At 42.2% G+C, this 21,229-nt stretch overlaps 1 non-coding gene across 1 annotated transcript; it reads left to right on the top strand.

Moving 5' to 3' along the window:
- The first annotated feature begins 610 nt into the window (after positions 1-610).
- Positions 611-682, top strand: TRNAL-GAG (transfer RNA leucine (anticodon GAG)). Its single transcript has one exon. It is a non-coding gene; the product is annotated as a tRNA-Leu (tRNA).
- Positions 683-21,229: the final 20,547 nt, after the last annotated feature.

Genomic DNA, 21,229 nt, shown 5'->3' with positions numbered 1-21,229 from the left:
TATCTTTCCTTTGGAAGTTTTAGAATTTTTGCTTTGAACCTCATTATGGTATATCAGATATCATCTCCACCCCTCATCTCTCCTCTTCAACTTGAAGTTTTTCATCTTTTTTTTTTTCTAATTCTGAGAAATGTACCTTCACTGTTGTTCAGTCACTAAGCCATGTCCACCTCTTTGCAACCCCGTGAACTGCAGCGCACCAGGCTTCCCTGTCCTTCACTAGCTCCCAGAGTCTGCTCAAACTCATGTCCAGTGAGTCAGTGTTGCCATCCAACCATTTCATTCTCTGTCACCCCCTTCTCCTCCTGCCCTCAGTCTTTGCCAGTATTAGAATCTTTTCCAATGAGTTGGCTCTTTGTATCAGGTGACCAAAGCAATGAAGCTTCAGCTTCAGCATCAGTCCTTCCAATGAATATTAAGGGTGGATTTCCTTTAGGATTGACTGTTTTGATCTTCTTGCAGTCCAAAGGACTCTCAAGAGTCTTCTCCAGCACCACAGCATCAAGTCAGACAGGTCTTATAGAGTTATAAAGTCAGCATTAGAAAAGCCTTCGGGGCCACTTAATAACCAAAAGCATCAGTTCTTTGGTACTCAGGCTTCTTACTGGCTTCCCTAGTGGCTCAGTTGGTAAAGAATCTGCTTGAGATGCAGAAGACCCGGGTTCGAACCCTGGGTTGGGAAGATCCTCTGGAGAAGGGAATGGAAACCTACTCCATTATTCTTGCCTGGAGAATTCCATGGACAGAGGAGCTGGGCTGGCTACAGTCCATGGGATCGCAAAGAATCAGACACAACTGTGAGACAAATTTTCAGCCTTCTTTATGGTCCAACTCTCTCATCGGTATATGATTATTGGAAAAAACATAGTTTTGACTATATGGACTTTTGTGGGCAAAGTGATGTCTCTCCTTTTTAAAATGCTATCTAGGTTTGTCATAGCTATTTGTTTTCAATGATTTGAGTCTCCATTGGGCAAAACATGTTTTTCTAAATAGGATCAGCAAAATGGGGATAAACTCTCTGAAAAGTATCTTGAGTGGTATCTATGCTAACAACTTAAGATTCAGATAATTGAGACCTTTTCTTTCCCCCCCTTGAAAACACATGGGCTCTGAGTACCTCTACTATTAAATGGCCATAGTGAAACTTCTTCAATTCATTTTTGCCCTTTTAGTTTTCTGTCTCAGTCCCTGTGGCCAACTCCTGCTTCTAACGTTCTGCTTCTCCTTAGAGGACCTTGTGTCTATAAAAGGTATACAAAGAAGGTACTAAAAGGCTCCATGTGGGAATCTGGAGTATTTCCAGTAAGTAATGAGTATGGATTTAATGAAAAATTTTGCTTGCTCAGAGACTTCCTTGCTTCTTCCTGACATAATCAATAAAGAACTTAATTTGTGCATTTCAATAAAGGAAAATGATTTTAAAAGTTCTCTTAGATTTGTGTATGGTGTCATCACCAGTGTGGATTGGTGTACCGTCATGGAACATTGATACAACTCTGGAGTGGGAGTCAGAAAGCACAGAGGATACCTACTGAAGGGAAGTGAGGTGGTTACTAAGTGACCCTGAAGGCCTTTCCGATGCTGACTTTATAACTATGAGACCAGTCTGACTTTCAATTCTGGCTTCCCCATTATATCATCCTGTGAGTTTGTGTACAGTCTCTGCTTCTTCTTCCATATAGGGGAATTATTTTGAGAACTTCTATGGTCCCTTCTAGCTCGGATAAATTTTCCCAGTTGGAGGAAAGCTGAGTATCCTGTAGTTCTCTAATACTATGGTCAAGCAAAATATTTATGATAAGCTATAAGAAAGTCAGAGTAATCCGCCTCTGCCCCAGGTTGTGCCTTCTGGTCCTGAACTACTTTGACTTCTCCTTTTCTAGGGATGTCAAACATGATCTTATGCAATGATTATATACCTGAGTCTTTAATATTAACTCTAAAACATACAATAACATCTGCTGACTTGATGCTAACCATCACACCAGTGTTTGCTGTTCCAAGGTATAGTAAAGTGGTAAAATATATAAAGTGTTAGTCATTCAGTGGTATATGACTCTTTGCGACCCCATGGACTATAGCTCACCAGGCTCCTCTGTCCTTGGGATTCTTCCAGTAAGAATACTGGAGTGGGCTGTCATTTCTTTCTCCAAGATATCAACAAAGGAATCAAACCTGGATCTCCTTCATTCTAGGTGGATTCCTTATTAGCAAATATTGTTAAAAATTTACCAGTCTATCTTATGGCAGCATTTTTTAAAAAATTACCTTACTTATTTTATTCATGAAATAAATCAGAAATCATATTGAGTGCACTGAGTTTTCCATCAGGAGTTACTTTTTATAATATAAAACTTTTATAGGAAAATGTTCAATATTATTAAGATTATCATTAATTTGTGGATAACTAGGAGAAATACTGTTTAATATTGTCAAGTAAAGTTTTCACATTTTTCTAGGTCAATTTTTTTCTCTCATCAATACTTCAGTGTAAGAAAAATTCCTCAGTCCAATGAAATTTCCTGATGAATTGAAAACTCTATGAAATACAACATGTTAAAAACAATAGCAAAAACCAATGCTTTCTGGTTTAGGAGATAGTTTAATGTGTGTATTTTAGTAAAAAATATAATATTTTTTTTTAAGTTTCGTTTTAAATACAGAGATCATCATATGTGTGGATCTCTGAGGAGGGATAGGTATTTATTGATAGAACACTGATAGAAAGGAAAAAGGTATTTCTTCAAGCATTCGAAAGACTCCTTTGGAAGAAGGAAAAGATCAGGGACACTTACCTGATAGACCGCAAGATGTTGTTGTAAGTTACAAGGTGACCTTTCTGGTCCACATTGTTTGGGATGTCCAGTTGGTGGTGTAGTGGCAATAAGGGCAATGTTTATGGAGGAAAAAGGGCCATGGCCCAGCTTATACGTAATTCACACTTGATGCTGCCTCAGGGAATGCTTGTGATTCACAAACTGCAAAAGACTTAGAAGTTGAGCCTTGCTCTAGAAAGACCTGGGCCAGACAGGGTGCACATAATTGCCCTAAAGTCTTTGGCATTTTTGTCTCACCTTTTTTGATCTCATGGGTGCTAAGTCACTTCAGTTGTATCCGACTCTTTGGAACTCTATGGACTGTAAACCGTCAGGCTCCTCTGTCCATGGGATTCTCTGGGCAAGAATACTGGAGAGGATTGCCATTCCCTTCTCCAGGGAATCTTCCCGACCCAAGGATCAAACCTGCATCTCTTATGTCTCTTGCTTTGGAAGGTCAGTTCTTTACTACTGTGGCCACCTGGGAAGCCTCTTTTGATCTCATATGTGTCTATAAACAATGGGTTGTCTTCAGTGCTTCTCAAAGGAAGCATTGTTGGCATTTTGTAAATGCAGCTCTTCCATGTGCTGGACTGTTCTGTGTATTACAAGATGTTTACTCCCTCCAGCTGTCTGCCCACAAAATGCTAGTAACCCCACCCCAGTTATTATAGCAGCTAAAAATAACTCAGTGCTATTGGAATACCCGCTAGAGGGCTGGTACTTCCTCTAGTTGATTACCTTTGGCACTTGATGATCTCTGCAGTCTAGTTCATCTCAGAGACGTGTGATTCTTCTGTATGTGTTATGCATTTTCACTGTATGGAGGAATACCGTGAGCAAGGGAAAGAACCCATTATATTTTGGCAGGCTTCTGAAACGCCTTTCATTTTTCATGACTTGTATCCACTATCACTGCCATCTGGAAGATTTCTTTCATCTTGCCAGACATAGGTGATTTCTCCTCTGGGCTTACCCTAGACCCAACTTATCCCTCTGTTATAGCTGTTGCCATATTGCTATCATTACCTGAATTTGTTCTTTCCTTTGGCCCCCAGACGTAAGCTCTTTGAGAACACAGACTGTGCCTTATTTATTCTCTATCTCCAGTAAACAACCTAATTCAGCCATATCCCAGACACTCTATAAATGTTGCCAAATGAATACATGGATGAGAGAATAGCTAAATTGAATCCATTGCATTTTCACATGAATGTTTTCTCTCCAAAGGGATTTTCATTATATTTTCAGTTTAATGAACAGAAATGGAGAGGTAAGAGATTAAGACAGATTGATGATAACAATAACAAAAATAAATAACCTTAACAGAAAGTCATAATCATAATTATAAATATAATTTCCTAAGATCTTCTTATGTGCTGGACACTGTTTTCATTTAATCCTTAAACAGGACTGAGATTAGGGTAAGGCAAGTGAGGTACCTAAGTCTTTGCTTATTTTTCTATTGAGTTGTTTGTATTTTTATACTTTGATTTTTGGAACTTCTTTATTGTGAATAATACTGCTTTGGACATAAGAGTGTGGATATCACTTTGAGATAGTGGTTTTGTTTCTTTGCATATATATCCAAATGCGATTACTGGATATTGTCATAGTTTTATTTTCAGTTTTTTAGCAACTTCTATACTGTTTTCCATAGTGGCTGTGCCAGTTTGTAATCCCACCCACAATACACAAAGATTTGTTTTCTCTGTCAGTTCAGTTCAGTCACTCAGTCGTGTCCAACTCTCTGTGACCCCATGGACTGCAACACACCAGGCTTTCCTGTCTTTCACCAACTCCTGGAGCTTGCTCAAACTTGTCCATCGAGTCAGTGATGCCGTCCAGTCATCTTATCCTCTGTCATCCCCTTCTCCTCCTGCCTTCGGTCTTTCCCAGCATCAGGGTCTTTTCCAAGGAGTCAGTTCTTCGTATTAGGTGGCCAAAGTATTACAGCTTCAGCTTCAACCTCAGTCCTTCCAATGAATATTCAGGACTGATTTCCTTTAGGGATAACTGGTTGGATCTCCTTGCAGTCCAAGGGAATCTCAAGAGTCCTCTCCAATACCACAGTTCAAAAGCATCAGTTCTTTGGCACTCAGCTTTCTTTACGGTCCAACTCTCACATCCATATGTAACTACTGGAAAAACCATAGCTTTGATTAGTTGGAGTTTTTTTGGCAAACTAATGTCTCTGCTTTTTAATATGCTATCTAGGTTGGTCATAGCTTTTCTTCTAAGAAGCAAGCATCTTTTAATTTCATAGCTGCAGTCACCATCTGCAGGGATTTTGGAGCCCAAGAAAATAAAGTCTGTCACTATTTCCATTGTTTCCCCATATATTCACCATGAAGTGATGGGACTGGATACTATGATCTTAGTTTTTCAATGTTGAGTTTTAAGCCAGCTTTTTCACTCTTCTCATTCACTTTCATCAGGAGGCTTTTTAGTTCCTCTTCTCTTTCTGCCGTAAGGGTGGTGTCATCTGTGTATCTGAGGTTATTAATATTTCTCCCAGCAATCTTGACTCCAGCTTGTGCTTCATCTAGCCTGGCATTTCACATGATGTACTCTGCATATAAGTTAAACAAACAGGGTGACAATATACAGCATTTTCTCTATAGTTTCACCAATACTTGTTCTCTTTTCTGGTTTTATTAAAGCCATTCTGAACTGGTGTGAGGTGATTTCATTGTGGTCTTGATTTGCATTTCTCTGATGATCAGTGATGTTGAGCGTGCTTTCATGTACCTGCTGATCATCTGTGGTCTTTGGAAAAATGTCTATTTAGGTCCTATGCCCATTTTCAAGTGGATTATTTGTGGGGTTTTTTTCCCCTTGGTATTGAGTTGTATGAGTCCCTTATGTTTTCTTAGGCTGCATCCTCATTTCATTTGTTTCTTTTGCTATGCAAAAGCTCTTTAGTTTGATGTGGTTTTACTTGTTTATTTTTTATTTTGGTATCATAATAAAAAAAATCTTTGCCAAGACTAATGTAAGGAATGTTTTCTTACATTTTCTTTTTGGAGTTTTATGGTTTCAGACATCACATTTAAGTCTTCAATCCTTTGAGTTGATTTTTGTAAATGGAATGAAATAGGAATCCAATTTCATTCTTTTGTGTGTGGATATCCAGATTTCCCAATACTATTTATTAAAAGGGTTATCTTTTCCTCACTGAGCATTCTTGGACCCCTTGTCAAATATTAATTGACTCTGTATGCATAAGTTTATATCTAGGTTCTCAATTCTGTTCCATTGGTGACTGTGTTTATTTTTGTGCTAGTGTATATTATTTTTATTACTATAGCTTTGTAATATAGTTTGAAAACAGGAAGTGTACAGGCTATTGCTTTGTTCTTCTTTATCATTATTGCTTTGGCTCTTCAAGGTATTTTGTTGGGCTGTTCAAATATTAGGACCATTTTTTTCTGTTTCTGGGAAAATGCCATCAGACTTCTGACAGAAATTGCATTGAATTTAAATATGGCTTTGGTGATATGGACATTTTTAACAATATTAATTCCCAGTATTAGTCAACTGGGGGAATCCAGAGATGAGGCAACTGCAGCAGCTCATGGGTGGGCTTTCTGGTGGACTCTGTGAAGCAGTTAGTTGGGTCTTCATCCCACTGATGTCCTCTGCGAGTTCTGGCTACTATTCTCCCAGACACTTTCCTGCCCCCAGTCATGCAGCTCACCTCAGTATTCTGGGTGGGGTTAGAAAGAAGTGGTCACTTTGGTGACATCCCACACAGCTGGGGAAACTGGATAGTCACTCACACTCTCACTTCCCTCTGTGGGAGAAATCATGAGCCAGGAAAATCTCTTTTGGCACTGAGGTAGGCTACCTTGTGGGGGTGGGAGGTGTTGATTGACTCAGGTAAAGGGAAATTTTCTTACCCACTTCAATGTGTCACATCTCAGAATTTTATTTTATTTATTATTTCTCCAGTGATGTGCTGGAACTTCTCCACTGGACTCCTGGACTTCCACAAAAACACTGCTCCATAAGTGATTGTCTAAACTGCTGTTCTTTGGCTGGGCAGGGAAGTAGGGGGTAAATAATAGAAAACCTTCCTTTGACATTTTATCCCCAAAATGGGATGACTTCTGAAAAATAAAAGACTTCTGTAAACATAATTTTTATATTTTAGTGTAGTCAAATTGATCCATTTTATTTTATAGTTAACATTGTATTATCTTGTTTAAGAAATTTTTATCTGTGCAAAGGTCAAATGTGTTTTCTCTTATAGTTTCTTCCAAAAATTGTACAATTTTATTGTTGACATTTGGGTCCAAAAGCAGTTGATATTTTTGTATCTTGTGAAGTAGCAATCCATTTAATTTTTCTGTGTAAAAAATAAAATTTCAGACCCATTTTCCCTCCTTTCCACTCTGATTGTTTCATCATATGTGAGCAATCTATACGTAAGTGGGTCTGTTTCTGTGCTTTCAGTTTGTCTCCTGTATGACCTTATTTTCTATATAAAATTTAGAGTCACAATGATGAAATACTCGTCGCTGATGCAAAAGGGGCATTTACAACTATTAAGAATCAATAAAGCATTGTAGTGGGGAACTTACTTGCATTTTATGCTTTAGTCTTGGAAACGTTCTCTGATTTATACATCATTATCCAAACATCACATATGAGGAAACTAAAGTTCAGGAAGACGGTGTGATTTACTTAATATGAATCAGTTTGGAAGTGGTGGAGGCCAGAATATGAAGCCAAATTCTGTATTCTTTCTCTTATACTATATTGTTTCCCTAAATCACCCAAATTAAATTAATTCACAACTTTAAGAATTGGAGTGGGAGTAAGATCAATCCAAGAATAATTATATGATTTAATGTAGGCTTTTCTTCTAGATGGAAGACAGATTTTGGAACACAGACTGAAGATGAAATATGTAAGCATTGTTTTTGGCATTCAGATAATGGGCTTTGGGCCACAGATTCATTCTGCCATGTACCAACTGCGGGGTTGGGGGGTGGCGGGAGTTGGGTCACATACCACCAAGTCTTACTCTTATTGATTGACAGAGGGCGTAAGGAGGAGCCTCTGGCAACATGCTGAAATAAAAGAACAGAATCCAGAAAGATTGCAGTCTTATTCTGGTTCTTCTGTTCTACTTGTTGAATATACTTGCAAGGGGCTTCCCAGGTAGTACAGTGGTAAAGAATCGCCTGCCAATGCAGGAGACAGGGGTTTGATCCCTGGGTAGGGAAGATCCCCTGGAGGAGGAAATGGCAACTCATTCTGGTATTCTTGCCTGGAAAAGCCCATGGACAGAGGAGCCTGACAGGCTACAGTCCATGGGATTACAAAGAGTCAGACACGACTGAGCACAGCATACTTGAAAACTTTCTTTCCTTCACTGAGCTTTAAGTGCTACAACTGCAAACTAGGGAAAATAAATCCCACCTCATATGACTATCATCAGAACTAGAAATATCTACTAAATATCTAGCATAGTGATCAGCACACATCAGGCAGTTCCTCAGTAACAGTCATTTTCTTCCCTTTGCCTGCTCCTAACCTACACACTTGGAGAAGGAAATGGCAACCCACTCCAGTGTTTTTGCCTGGAGAATCCCAGGGACAAGGGAGCCTGGTGGGCTGCCATCTATGGGGTCACACAGAGTCGGACATGACTGAAGTGACTTAGCAGCAACCTACACTTCACCTCTACTAATTTCCCCAAAATACTCTTCCCTGTGGGGACATTTGTTTTGTCAGGAATAAAGTTCAGCTCTCCTGGGGACCCAGACCAATGAGAAAAGGCCTTACCACTCTGACCACGCAGAGAAATCAAATCTTTGTCATCACTCACAGGACAGGGAGAACACTGCAGCTTCTGAGTACAGTCTTTAGCTGTATCAGTTGACTTTCACTCCTCCAATCTTGCCTATTTCAGAAGAAGATTAAGTTATAAAATGTCAGAAGGGAAGGAGGTATCTGGGGGTCCACTAACAGCCCACTTATTGTGCTGAGCCAAAGACCCATAAGAGCAAGGGTGTCACCCAGGGCCACAAGGTGACCCACAGTAGACCTCTTACCTACCCAGCTGCCACTGCTGCCATAAGCCATCTTACAACACCCTACTGAAAATTTGGCAATCATCTTTTGTTAAGAATCCGCTACTCCCACTCATTTACAATCTGGATCCTACTTTGTCTTATAGTTTCAAGCAAAACTGTTACTAAAAGATTCAACAGACTTAGAACAGTAAGTGCATACTCGAAATAATAGTCAACATATACAAAGCACTTTTCAGAAACAATGGGTGGCTAGATCCATGTCCTGACCAAGCAGATCTGTGCTTCATCTAAATTACCTGGTAACAATTTATTATTAGCCATAGTATGGGGTGGGGTTTGTAGCTCTTTGCACTCCCTATTCTCAGGCAGGGGATTCCATCTCTGTGTCTTTCACATAAGTAATCTTCCTTAGCACAATGTCAGGGATTGGGTAATGGAGATGGGAACCACTCATTTATACTACACTGTGAATGGCATCTTTAGCAGTTGGACAGTGCACTACTCACCTCACCACACATGGTAGTCATGCTTGTCTTGAACTTCCACATTTACCCTGAAAGCCAGTAGTTCTTGGCTACTCCTACAAGTTTCTGGTTCTGATGCTCAATCAGATTACAGTTCAGCTCTCTAGTGATGTGTCTCCACTATTTATGGCTCATGGAGTTGACTGCTTTTATATATTTAAAATCACTGATCTACTGTGATAAGTGTCTAGAGTGCAAGAATAGGATGAGGTGGCTTATTTGGGAAGTCAAAGCCCCATCTTGGCTGGAAGCCAGCATTAATTTTAATAGTAAACATTTTGAAACAGCCTAAATAGTCAACATAGTTAACATGCTAACTAAATTATATTACTTTCATAGTATGGATTTTATGCAGCCTTTCAAAGTTACATTTTTGAGATGAGTTTAATAGCATTTGAGAATTCTAACATTATAATGTTAACTGAAAAAATAAGATTCTTACACTATATATACTTAATATCAAATAAGCAAAATAAGCATATAAAAAGACTGAAGGAACTAAGGTAAAACAATAACTACTATTCTCTGGATGGTGTTGTTATGTGTTGTTAAGTTGCTAAAGAGATACTTTTATAAGCTTTAAGGTTTTTAAATAATGGATATGCGTAATACTAATTAGCCGAAATCCATGACTAGTATAATAAAAGTTCATTCATTGAATTGGGCTTAGCTTGAGGAGGCAGCTTGAGAACACACTTCTATGTGTCTCTGCTTTCTGTACCCAAATCTAGGGACTCTCAGACTCAAGTGATGCTGCCAGTTGGACGGGATGGCCCTCAGGCCCCTAAGACCTTCATTCTCATGGTGATGGCCCACACTGGCCCTCCTCTTCATTAACACTCTCTGTACATCTATATGCTGCATGAGCAGCAGCCCATCTGCCCTGTTAAGAAAGCCCAGGGTTGATTTCCTGGAAGTCCTTCATTGGAAGGAAATCTCTCATTCATTTCAAATATTCATTGGAAAGATTGATGCTGAAGCTAAGGCTCCAATACTCTGGCCACCGGATGAGAAGAGCGAACTCATTGGAAAAGACCCTGATAATGAGAAAGACTGAGGGCAGGAGGAGAAGGGGACGATAGAGGATGAGATGGTTGGATGGCATCACCAACTCAGTGGACATGAGTTTGAACAAACTTCGGGAGATGGTGAAGGACAGGGAAGCTTGGAGGGCTGCAGTCTACGGGGTTGTAAAGAGTCAGACACAATCGAGCAACAGAGCAACAACCACAAAAGGAAGCCCAATATCATCTCAACCGTTACATGACAGCTTACAAGTGGTTCAAACTATCATGTACTAAACATCTAGGAGCTACTGCATACAGCAGGCATCTCATACATCTCTAAAATCTTAACCTGCTCAGTTACGGTTCTGCCTCTTCCCAGGATGAAGATAGCATGGAAAAGTAAAAAGAAGAAGCCTGATAAGGTCATAGGATTCTGTGTAGTTTTGTGTTTTTATTTTAAAACTTCTCTTTTTGTTATTAAAATGTTTGGGGCCATGAAATAAGATTTAGCATGAGTTCTTTGATTCTTTTGGTTCCCCCATAGTTTAGTCTGTGGTCAAGAGTTCCTAAGAACCCGGGCTCAAATACTGGTCTCTTCAGCCCAGGGTAGCCTTAGCAAGTCACTTTGCCTCTCCAAGTCTCACATCCTTAGTTGCAAAAGAGCAATAACCATCCTGGCTTTGAAGGGTCACCATGAGTTTCTGCCACCTAGGTAAAGCCCCTTTTCCATAGCAGTTAATCAATGAGAACATGCTTTCCTTCCATCTGCCATTATAAATCCAGGTGGGTTCACAGAGTAAGTCCACATTGAGTTCCCTCAACAGAGTCTTTGCTATCACTGAAGGGCTTCCAGCCAGAATTCCGGAGTGGCTTTATGTAGATGAGCAGACACTCTTCTTATTAATGTTGCCTCCTTGAGGATGTACACTGCAGAGAATTCAAGAGCTAGGGTTGTGTGTTTCTCTATCCCGAGGTACTTTCCTCAGGACTATGCAGTCACCTTTTTTATTTCTCAGACACCTCTGCCACTTCCTTTCATCTCAGAACCCAGTAGAAGAGAGTTTGATTGGACCTGTCAGCATCTCTAAGGAGGCCACTTGAAAGTCATTTGAAGAATTCCCACACCCAGGAGCATCCCAGAGCAACTGGGAAGATCCAGGCAGCCTTGGAACTCATGGCTATATCTTTCCCCCAGATTTCTGGCTTTTTAATGAAAAAGGGCCTGGTCTCTGTGGAATTGTCAAAGGGTTTTTTCTTATATGGGTTAGTGGTCTTGCAACTAATCAAAGTAGTAGAAAATCCCACACAGACTAATTGGATAGGAGGTTCTTTTTCTGTATAGAGCATTGTCATCATTAGTTATAATACTGATAAATATAGAATATGTGGAAAATAATATCAAATACCATGGCACTAGTGGTAAAGGACTCAAATGCCAGTGCAGGAGACAGAAGAGATGAAGGTTCGATACATGGGTCTGAAAGATCCCCCAGAGGAGGGCATGGCAACCTACTCCAGTATTCTTGCCTGGAGAATCCCATGAACAGAGGAGCCTGGAAGGCTACAGTCCATAGGCTAAGTGTCGGACATGACTGAAGAGACTTAGCATGCACACGTCAAATTCTTAATATGTTCCAAGGACTCTGCTAGATGCATTACCTACCTGATACTGACCTTCTACAAGATACATATCACTGCTCTGCAAGGTAAAAATTACATGCCCCATCTATAGATGGGGAAGCAGGTTCACAGAGATTAAATGACTCCAAAGTCAACTTGACAGAGGAGCCCAGATTAAAATTTAGGTCTTTTTATTTCAAATTCCATGTTCCTAAAAAATAAATCTAACTGCCTCTCTGTAAACAGAAAGATAGTTTGAAGGAGGAGAAATATAGGCAATCTCTAATATTAAGAGCCAAGATATGGGGAGAAAAAAGTTTCTCTGGGCTGATGTTGAGTTAAAAGGTTCTTGCTGGTATGAGCCACAGTTAAACCAGTACCAATTAGAGTCAAGTGTAATGAAAAATAAATACAGCTGAGCTGTTAGACCGGCCGCTATGGTCCAGCATCTGTCAGCACTTCTATTATATGCTGAGTTTTTTCAAGGAATTATAAGAGCTGTAAAAATGTGTGCTATGGTGGAACTTGGCAGAAAAAAAAGTTTCCATTTAAAGAGCTTTTCAAATATATTTTCTAAAGTTTTAAAAAATTAGGTTTGACACTTTAGTCATGAAGTTAGCAACAATTTAAATACCCAATACATTTTAGTCGACTGCTGGGATGAAAAAGTGCTCAGCATCAGGACACACGCCTCCGTGGGGCTTCCCTCTGCCTCCATCGGGGCTTCTGCCTTGGTACTTTCACCCTTGGTCATCTCACTCATCTCTGTAGTAGCTGGAAACATATACCAGGAGCAGCCTCAGTGTTCCAGAAGACAGAAGATTAGGCTGTGAGTGCATACGTGCTAAGTTGCTTCAGTAGTGTCTGATCCTTTGCAACTCCCTAATGGTAGCCTGCCAGGCTCTTCTGTCCATGGAATTTTCCAGGCGCGAATACTGCAGCCAGTTGCCATTTCTTCCTCCAGGGGATCTTCCTGACCCAGGGATTGAACCCATGTCTCTTATATCTCCTGCGTTGGCAGGCAGGTTGTTTACCACAAGCACCACCTGGGAAGATTCAGGAGGACATGAGGACAAAGTAAAGACCTTGGTTCCTAATGCTGCAGAGCAGTTTTATCTGATGCTCTGAAATGTTCATCAGAAACCCTATCTAGGCCAGAACTCAGCTTCGTTGAAGTGATCCCAGGCTGGAGGCTGACAAGCATCTTGGTGAGGGTTTGACAAAGAGGCTGGAGTTAAGGATGTGGTTTAAGAAAATGTAGGTGCTTATACAGTCTGGTTGCAGAAAAGGGAGAGTCAAAAGGTCTTATTCTGATTTTAATTACTTGGAAGCACTCTAGGCTTGAAGATAGAAGATCGTGGGGCCTTAATATAAATATTTGTGTTCCCAGAAATTTTTATGTTGAAATTCTACCCAGAAAAGTGATATTAGTAGGTGGGACCTGCGAAGGTGATTAGGTTATGAGGGTGGAGTCCTTATGAATGGGATTAGTGCCCTTCTAAGAGACCCCGTAGAGCTCCCTAGCTACCTTCCACTGTTAGGATGTGACCAAAAGTCTGAAACCCAGAAGAGGATCCTCGGCTGACCCTCTGATCTCAGACTTCTGACCTCCAGGCTATGAGAATTAGATTGCTGTTGTTAATGAGCCACTCAGTCTGTGGTGTCTGGTTAGAGCCCCTGAAAGGACTGTGACACATAGAGTGGCCTCTAGCTCTGTCATCACCCTATTTTATGACAATGTGCATGCTGCCTAATCACTCTGAAACTTAGTCAATGTAATTCTCAATAGAAGTTATCATCTTTCTATAAATCTCAGCTGTGTGGGATAAAAGGTGAGTGTGTATAGAATTATTCTGTAAACTTTAAAGAGCCATGCAGATGTAATGAATGATAATCATAATGAAGCATTTGTTATCTTTTCCTAAGTTATTTTCCCAATAGCCAGACATTTTGAAAAAGAGAAACAAGGATAAGACCTGTTTTCTGCAACTAAAACCCTAAACAACAGTTGGGCTGAAGGGTATATTGACAGATGTCACAATGAAGGCAGATGAGGTTAAAGCCAGGATACAGTGGGCTGAAAACTAGCAGCCTACCCCTAGTTTCACCAGGAAAGTTCTGGGAAAAGAGTTCCTGTTAAATGCCACCCAAGAGCCTCAATTATCCACAATTTAATGGTCTTGGTGTCTCTTGTTGTAAGTTCACAACTCATGCCATAGTCTGGCCTCAGATTGTGCTTCTGCATAAATCAAATGGGGAAAGACCCACGGAAGTACAGGATACAGGTCAAGTACAGGGTCTCCCTGTGGAGCTTATTAAAATGCAGAGACTCTGTCCTTCCCACGCTCTAGGCAATGGCCCTGGAATCTGACTTTCCAAGAAACTCTTCAAACTGCTCTCTTAGAAGCAGGCTACACTTTGAGAATCACTGAATTTAGACTTCTCTGAAATGGCCACATGAACCCAAATGTCAGAGCTAGATCTCTAATATAATGTCCTCAGTTTCAGTTCAGTTCAGTTGCTCAGTCATGTCCAACTCTTTGAGACCCCATGGACTGCAGCACACCAGGCCTCCTTGTCCATCACCAACTCCCAGAGTTTACCCAAACTCATGTCCATTGAGTCAGTGAGGCCATCCAACCATCTCATCCTCTGTCCTCCCCTTCTCCTGCCTTTAATCTTTCCCAGCATCGGGATCTTTTCAAATGAGTCAGTTCTTCACATCAGGTGGCCAAACATTTGGAGTTTCAGCTTCAACATCAGTCCTTCCAATGAACACTCAGGACTGATCTCCTTTAGGATGGACTGGCTGGATCTCCTTGCAGTCCAAGGGACTCTCAAGAGTCTTCTCCAACACCACAGTCCAAAAGTATCAATTCTTGGGCACTCAACTTCCTTTATCGTCCAACTCTCATGTCCATACATGACTACTGCAAAAACCATAGCCTTGACTAGATGGACATTTGTTGGCAAAGTAATGTCTCTGCTTTTTAATATGCCGTCTAGGTTTACCGTCCTCAGTTTACTGCTGAGGGGATCTATGAACAGGAGCAGTCAGTGTTCCCTGGGCGCACAGTCTGCGTCAGTGCTGTGCTGGCATCAACCTCGGTGACCTCATTTAGTGTTCACGGTATGTTGGAATCCACCCATTTAAGGCATTTAGATGTATCCTGACTTGGGATCAATGCACTAACCTGCCTGTCTGCTCTAGCACCTGCTGGCTGATGTAATAAAAAGTAAAAGCAAGGAGACTGGAGCCCCCGCACTTTCTGTGGGGTTGTAAGAGTCACCTGGCAGTCATTTAACTTTGGGGATGACTTCCTCTCCCACCCTTCAGGGAGTACTTTAATGACTACCTCTGTCTTCAAGCTCCTTATATTACTCCAGCCTTTCACTCTCAGATAAAAAAAAGTCCAGCTGTATTTCTATTCTTCATTCCATTTCTTCTTTAAGAAAATTGGCAGCATAAGTCACAACCTCCCTCACTTCCCATCTGACAGTCACAAATCTGTCTACACCCATCCCCTCTCCAAATCCTCTTCTCTTGTCTCTGAGAATGGACCCCCTTTTCTACTATGTAAGGACATCCCGCTCACAGCCTTTGACTTGTGTCTTCCCACCATGTTGGTTTGTTAATTTCCCATTGCTCCCATCTGTGTCTTCAATCATCTTTACATCTCTTCTCAGATTCTCAACATGTTCAAGCCTCTTCTGTACTAAAACATAACCTCTCTTGATACTCTTTCCCCCTTCTATTCACCATGCAGTCTTGCTTCTTCACTTCCCAAACAAATTTCTTGAAAGAATAATCCGTTCTCTCTCCATTCCTGCCTCCTGTCACCCTGCTTATTTAACTTATATGCAGAATACATCATGAGAAACACTGGGCTGGATGAAGCACAAGCTGGATTCAAGATTGCTGGAAGAAATATCAATAACCTCAAATATGCAGATGACACCACCCTTATGGCAGAAAATGAAGAGGAACTAAAAAGTCGTCTGATGAAAGTGAAAGAGGAAAGTGAAAACGTTGGCTTAAAACTCAACATTCAGAAAACTAAGATCATGACATCTAGTCCCATAACTTCATGGCAAATAGATGGGGAAACAATGGAGACAGTGACTGACTTTATTTTTGGGGGGTCCAAAATCACTGCAGATGGTGACTGCAGCCATAAAATTAAAAGACGCTTGTTCCTTGGAAGGAAAGTTATGACCAACCTAGACAGCATATTAAAAGGCAGAGACATTACTTTGCCAACAAAGGTCCATCTAGTCAAGGCTATGGTTTTTCCAGTAGTCATGTATGGATGTGAGAGTTGGACTATAAAGAAGGCTGAGTGCCAAAGAATTGATGCTTTTGAACTGTGGTGTTGGAAAAGACTTTTGAGAGTCCCTTGGACTGCAAGCAGATCCAACTAGTACATCCTAAAGGAAATCAGTCCTGAATATTTATTGGAAGGACTGATGTTGAAGCTGAAACTCCAATACTTTGGCCACCTGATGCAAAGAGCTGACTCATTTGAAAAGACCCTGATGCTGGGAAAGATTGAGGGCAGGAGGAGAAGGGGACGACAGAGGATGAGATGGTTGGATGGCATCATTGACTCAGTGTACATGGGTTTGGGTAGATTCCGGAAGTTGGTGACGGACAGGGAGGCCTGGTGTGCTACAGTCCATGGGGTCGCAGAGTCGGATGCAACTGAGAGACTGAACTGAACTGAATAACTACTCAACCTATTTGAATCTCACTTCCAGTCACTTTCCTTCAGTAAACTTTATCTTACTAAGGTTAGCAGTGATTCACTTTTGGCCAAATACGGTGAACATTTTTCTTCATTTGTAAGAAGAATTTATTTCATAATGTCTTTTTAAGAATTAATGTATAACTGTATAGGAACTACTCGGAGAAGGCAATGGCACCCCACTCTAGTACTCTTGCCTGGAAAATCCCATGGACGGAGGAGCCTGGTAGGCTGCAGTCCATGGGGTCGCTAGGAGTCGGACACGACTGAGCAACTTCACTTTCGCTTTTCACTTTCATGCATTGGAGAAGGAAATGGCAACCCACTCCAGTATTCTTGCCTGGAGAATCCCAGGGAGCCTGGTGGGCTGCCGTCTCTGGAGTCGCACAGAGTCGGACATGACTGAAATGACTTAGCAGCAGTAGCAGCATAGGAACTACTGCTTGATACACAGCCTGGCACAGAATAAGCATTTAATTAATGATTTCCTTTCTCCTCTTTCTCATTATTATTGTTGTTCAGTTCAGTTCAGTTGTTCAGTCGTGTCCAACTCTTTGCGACCCCATGAACTGCAGCACACCAAGCCTCCCTATCCATGACCAACTCCCAGAGTTCACCCATACCCATATCTGTTGAGTCAGTGATGCCATCCAACCAGCTCATCCTTTGTCATCCCCTTCTCCTCCCACCTTCAATCTTTCCAAGCATCAGGGTCTTTTCAAATGAGTCAGTTCTTTGCATCAAGAGGCCAAAGTGTTGGAGTTTCATCTTCAGCATCAGTCCTTCCAATGAATGTTCAGGACTGATTTCCTTTAGGATGACTGATTCAATTTCCTTGCTGTCCAAGGGACTTTCAAGAGTCTTCTCCAACACCACAGTTCAAAAGCATCAATTCCTCAGTACTCAGCTTTAACTCATAAATTACATGATATCATATTTTCTTAACCCATCATCCTCTGACTTTTCTTCCCCCCTCCCCCTCCACAGGCCTTGCTTTCTTCTCTTTCTCCAAAGATCGAAGTTTCCTAGGAGTAGAACTTTGTCCTCTTTCTCATCTCACTCTTCATGCCCCACCACCCCCCGGTGACCTCCTACATCCTCATCCTCTCAGTTGCCATCTACATGCTCAATAAATCTCATGTTTTTCTTGCAATGAGACCCACTCTGAGCCAGACATGTGGACAGGGCATGTCAGAGGTGCTCACAACCTGGCTGACCTCACTAAAGCTGCAGCCAGCTCCTCACTTGGTAGAAAAGCCTGGGGCACAGAAGCCCTGACTCCAACAGGATAGTATGTGTGTGTGTGTCTGTGCATGTGTGTCTGTGTGTGTGTGTGTGTGTGTAAGGGGAAGCTCTAGGCTCTGCTGCCTTCTGTTAGAGATGGAGCACACTGGCAAAAAGGGACCTTGATCATGACTGCAAGACGGCACACAGCCGCCTGGAGAGAAAGGAAAGCCTGGGGGAGAGGGTGCTGAGGGGCACTCTGAGCCAGCATCAGGCAGAGACGATTAAGAGAACTTTCCCAATGACGTGGAGGGCCTTGGACCCTATCTGTCAGACATCATCACAGAGACCAAATGGAATTTCAAAGTCTAAGAGATGAAGTGAAAGTTTGTTTCCAACTTCAATTCAGAATGCAAATATCTTCTATGCTTAGCTTTCATCTTTCCATAAATGTGGGCAGGATGTTGGCACAGAAAAATGCCACCTCCCCAAATCTGACATAGCACAAACATGTAAATGCTCAGATTCTGGATTTAGACAGATCTAGGTTCAGACTTTGGCTCCCTTTGCTCACTGAATGCCTGTTAAATTGTTTAGCTTTTCTGAGCCTCCATCATCTGTTAACACGATGAAAACACTTGCTTCAAAGAATTTACTGCTCATTAATTCAACATTTATTGAAAGCCTAGGATGTGCACAGGTGACTCAGATGTGTCCTTGCTCTCACACTCTTCAGAGAACAGAAGAGGATGTGAGCACAGGCAAGACAGAGGAGCCGGGTTGGCTCTAATGAATATGGGAGAGAAAGAGGGCAAGGATTGTGCCCAGGCTACTGGCTTTGGAAACCGGGAAGATAATGGGATCATTCAGGGAGAGAAACAGGCTTAGTGTAGGGACTATGTCAGCTCAGTTCTGACCATAAGATGTGAGGAGTCTGTGGCGTATCCAGGTAGAGATGCTGAATGTGCAAGCAGAACAATGCCCCCAAATTCCAAGGAGAAACTCTGCAGTTAGAAACAGATCCTTGTAGTCCTTAGCACAAAGATGATCAGTGATGCCCCAGAATGGATACTAAAGTTCAGAAAGAGCATATTCAAAAAGGTTATGTGAACTCCCCAAAACACTGCCACCTGAACAAGTGCAGACAGAGGAGGAGTCACAAAAGGTCATCACACAGGTGAAAGATGGGGAACTGGAGACTGTGGGAACATAGGAACAGAAGCAAGAAGGTCACGAGTTTTGAACACATTCAAGGAAGGTAAGATGATGAAACACATCCAATGGACACAACAAAATATTCCTGGTGACTCCAGCAAGAGCCAATTCAAAGAAGTAATAAAGCTGCAAGGCCTTGCCTTTGCCAAGAGAGCTCAACATCTTCTCATAGGGCCTGGGGGCGACTGGAAGGCCTAGAGAGGTTGGTAAGTGAGTAGATAACCTGACGAGACATTGTAGTATTTTCTTTCTGGTGGTTTCTAATTTGTATGTGGCACTATGAGTGACCTATGCGAATAGCCAGGACAAGCTTGTGTGGTGGTGGGTCTGGGATAGTGAGGGGCATTTAACACGGACTCTGGAGAGGGGTATCAGCCAGGCACTGGAAGTGTGCAAGGACTTCTGCTAGCATTGCAAACTACCAGAAGGAGGCTACAGTTGGCAGTGAGGGCAACCTGCATTTTCTGTGCTCTGGCAGTGCCTCCTGGGTATGGGTGCCAAGACTATGGCTGGCAAGCTGGAGTCAGGATTTTGATGTTTCCAGAAGAATCTGAAGAAAGAACAACTGAACTCAGGACAAGATGATGGATAAGGGGAAACTGAAGGGGTTAAGAAATAAGAGGTCTCAGTGAAGCCAGATAAGTGAACTGATAAAGCAGGGAGAGGAACCGAGAAAAAGCTGAAAGGATTTGGGAGACGGTGGTCAGAGACGGGCCATCTGCATTCACAGTTTCAGAGCTGGCACAGTTCCAGGTAACAGCAGGTTTCCAGGTGACGTCAAGAGAATGGATGGCTGAACTGGGGTAGGAGGAACGGTGACAGGAAGTGGGCTGATCAAGGAACCAAAAGATCATGTGTAGCTGAGGTCATTCAGGATGAGAGCTGCACTTGGGGTGGAGAGAAGCCCTGAGATTTGGGAGTCAAGATCTACGGGGGAAGGAGATTGTTCAGGAAGCTGAACAGCTGGTTCAGGAAAGTCACTATTTGTCACCCAAGTACGAGATGAGCCTGTGTGTATTTGATGGGGGCTATGCCTCAGCCCTTCGGTACCTTAGCTGTGTGCCAATCCTCACATTTCTTGTGGTGCTGGATGAACAAGATTCTTTCCACAGTCCCTGATTGTGCTGGAGCTGGAGAAGGAAACAGCTGCCCACTCCAGTATTCTGGCCTGGAAATCCCACAGACTATATAATCCATGGGGTTGCAAAGAGTCAGACATGACGGTGCGACTTTCACTTTCACTTGGGCTGATCACATCACCCACTGTCCGGGCACAGCCCATGAAGCCTTCAGGGCATCCACCTAGGGAGCCTTCGGCAGAGTCTTGTGTGGTTGGGAACCACCATCTCCTGTTCAACCAGGGCGGAGGGACAGGATGGCTTGCCAAATGCTACTACTTGGCCTTCAAGGGAGGTTTGGTTTAGACACAGAATGAGCCTGGCCATTGAAAACATCTTGGGGACTTGTTCCTGGAGACACTGGGGCAGCAGAAAATGAGATGGAGCGTTTCAAGGCCTTCAGAAGGAGTTCTACTGCCTGGCCCCACCCTGGAAGTCCATCCCCAGGTATGGCTTCTCTGTACACAGACCCCAGGCCTGGGCCTGGTTGGTGGGTGGATTCTGACAGAGGCCTCAGTTGCTCACAGATGGGGCTTAAAGTTCAAGTGATAACTGGATGGTGACTGTTTGTCTCTGGCCAACACTCGGCGCAAAAAAGGTGGCACTTTTTTCTACCAGGCAGCAAATGTGGACAAATATTAGCTCTTGGAAATAAAGGGGGGAAGTTATTCATTCACTCAGCAGCATTTTCCAAGCCATCAATCTTCCGGGGATTTCTATGGCTTTAATCATCAAGGTTGTTTATTTGGAGCAATTTCTGAGAGAATAAAAGTACCTTTGGCCTTTATCTGCTGTCATCAAAGCATCCATTAGGGGCTGGAGCGCTGTGGGGAGGCTCAAGGGATTATTCAGAGAGGTTTTCTGCAAGCACAGGAATTCTGCTTTTTCACCTCCCCAGTGTGGCAGTCAA

The sequence above is a fragment of the Bos taurus genome, chromosome 11, assembly GCF_002263795.3.
Source record: "Bos taurus isolate L1 Dominette 01449 registration number 42190680 breed Hereford chromosome 11, ARS-UCD2.0, whole genome shotgun sequence".
Classification (NCBI taxonomy): Eukaryota; Metazoa; Chordata; class Mammalia; order Artiodactyla; family Bovidae; genus Bos; species Bos taurus.
The sequence above is the reverse complement of the archived record's forward strand: the minus strand, read 5'-3'. Positions and strand labels throughout refer to the sequence as shown.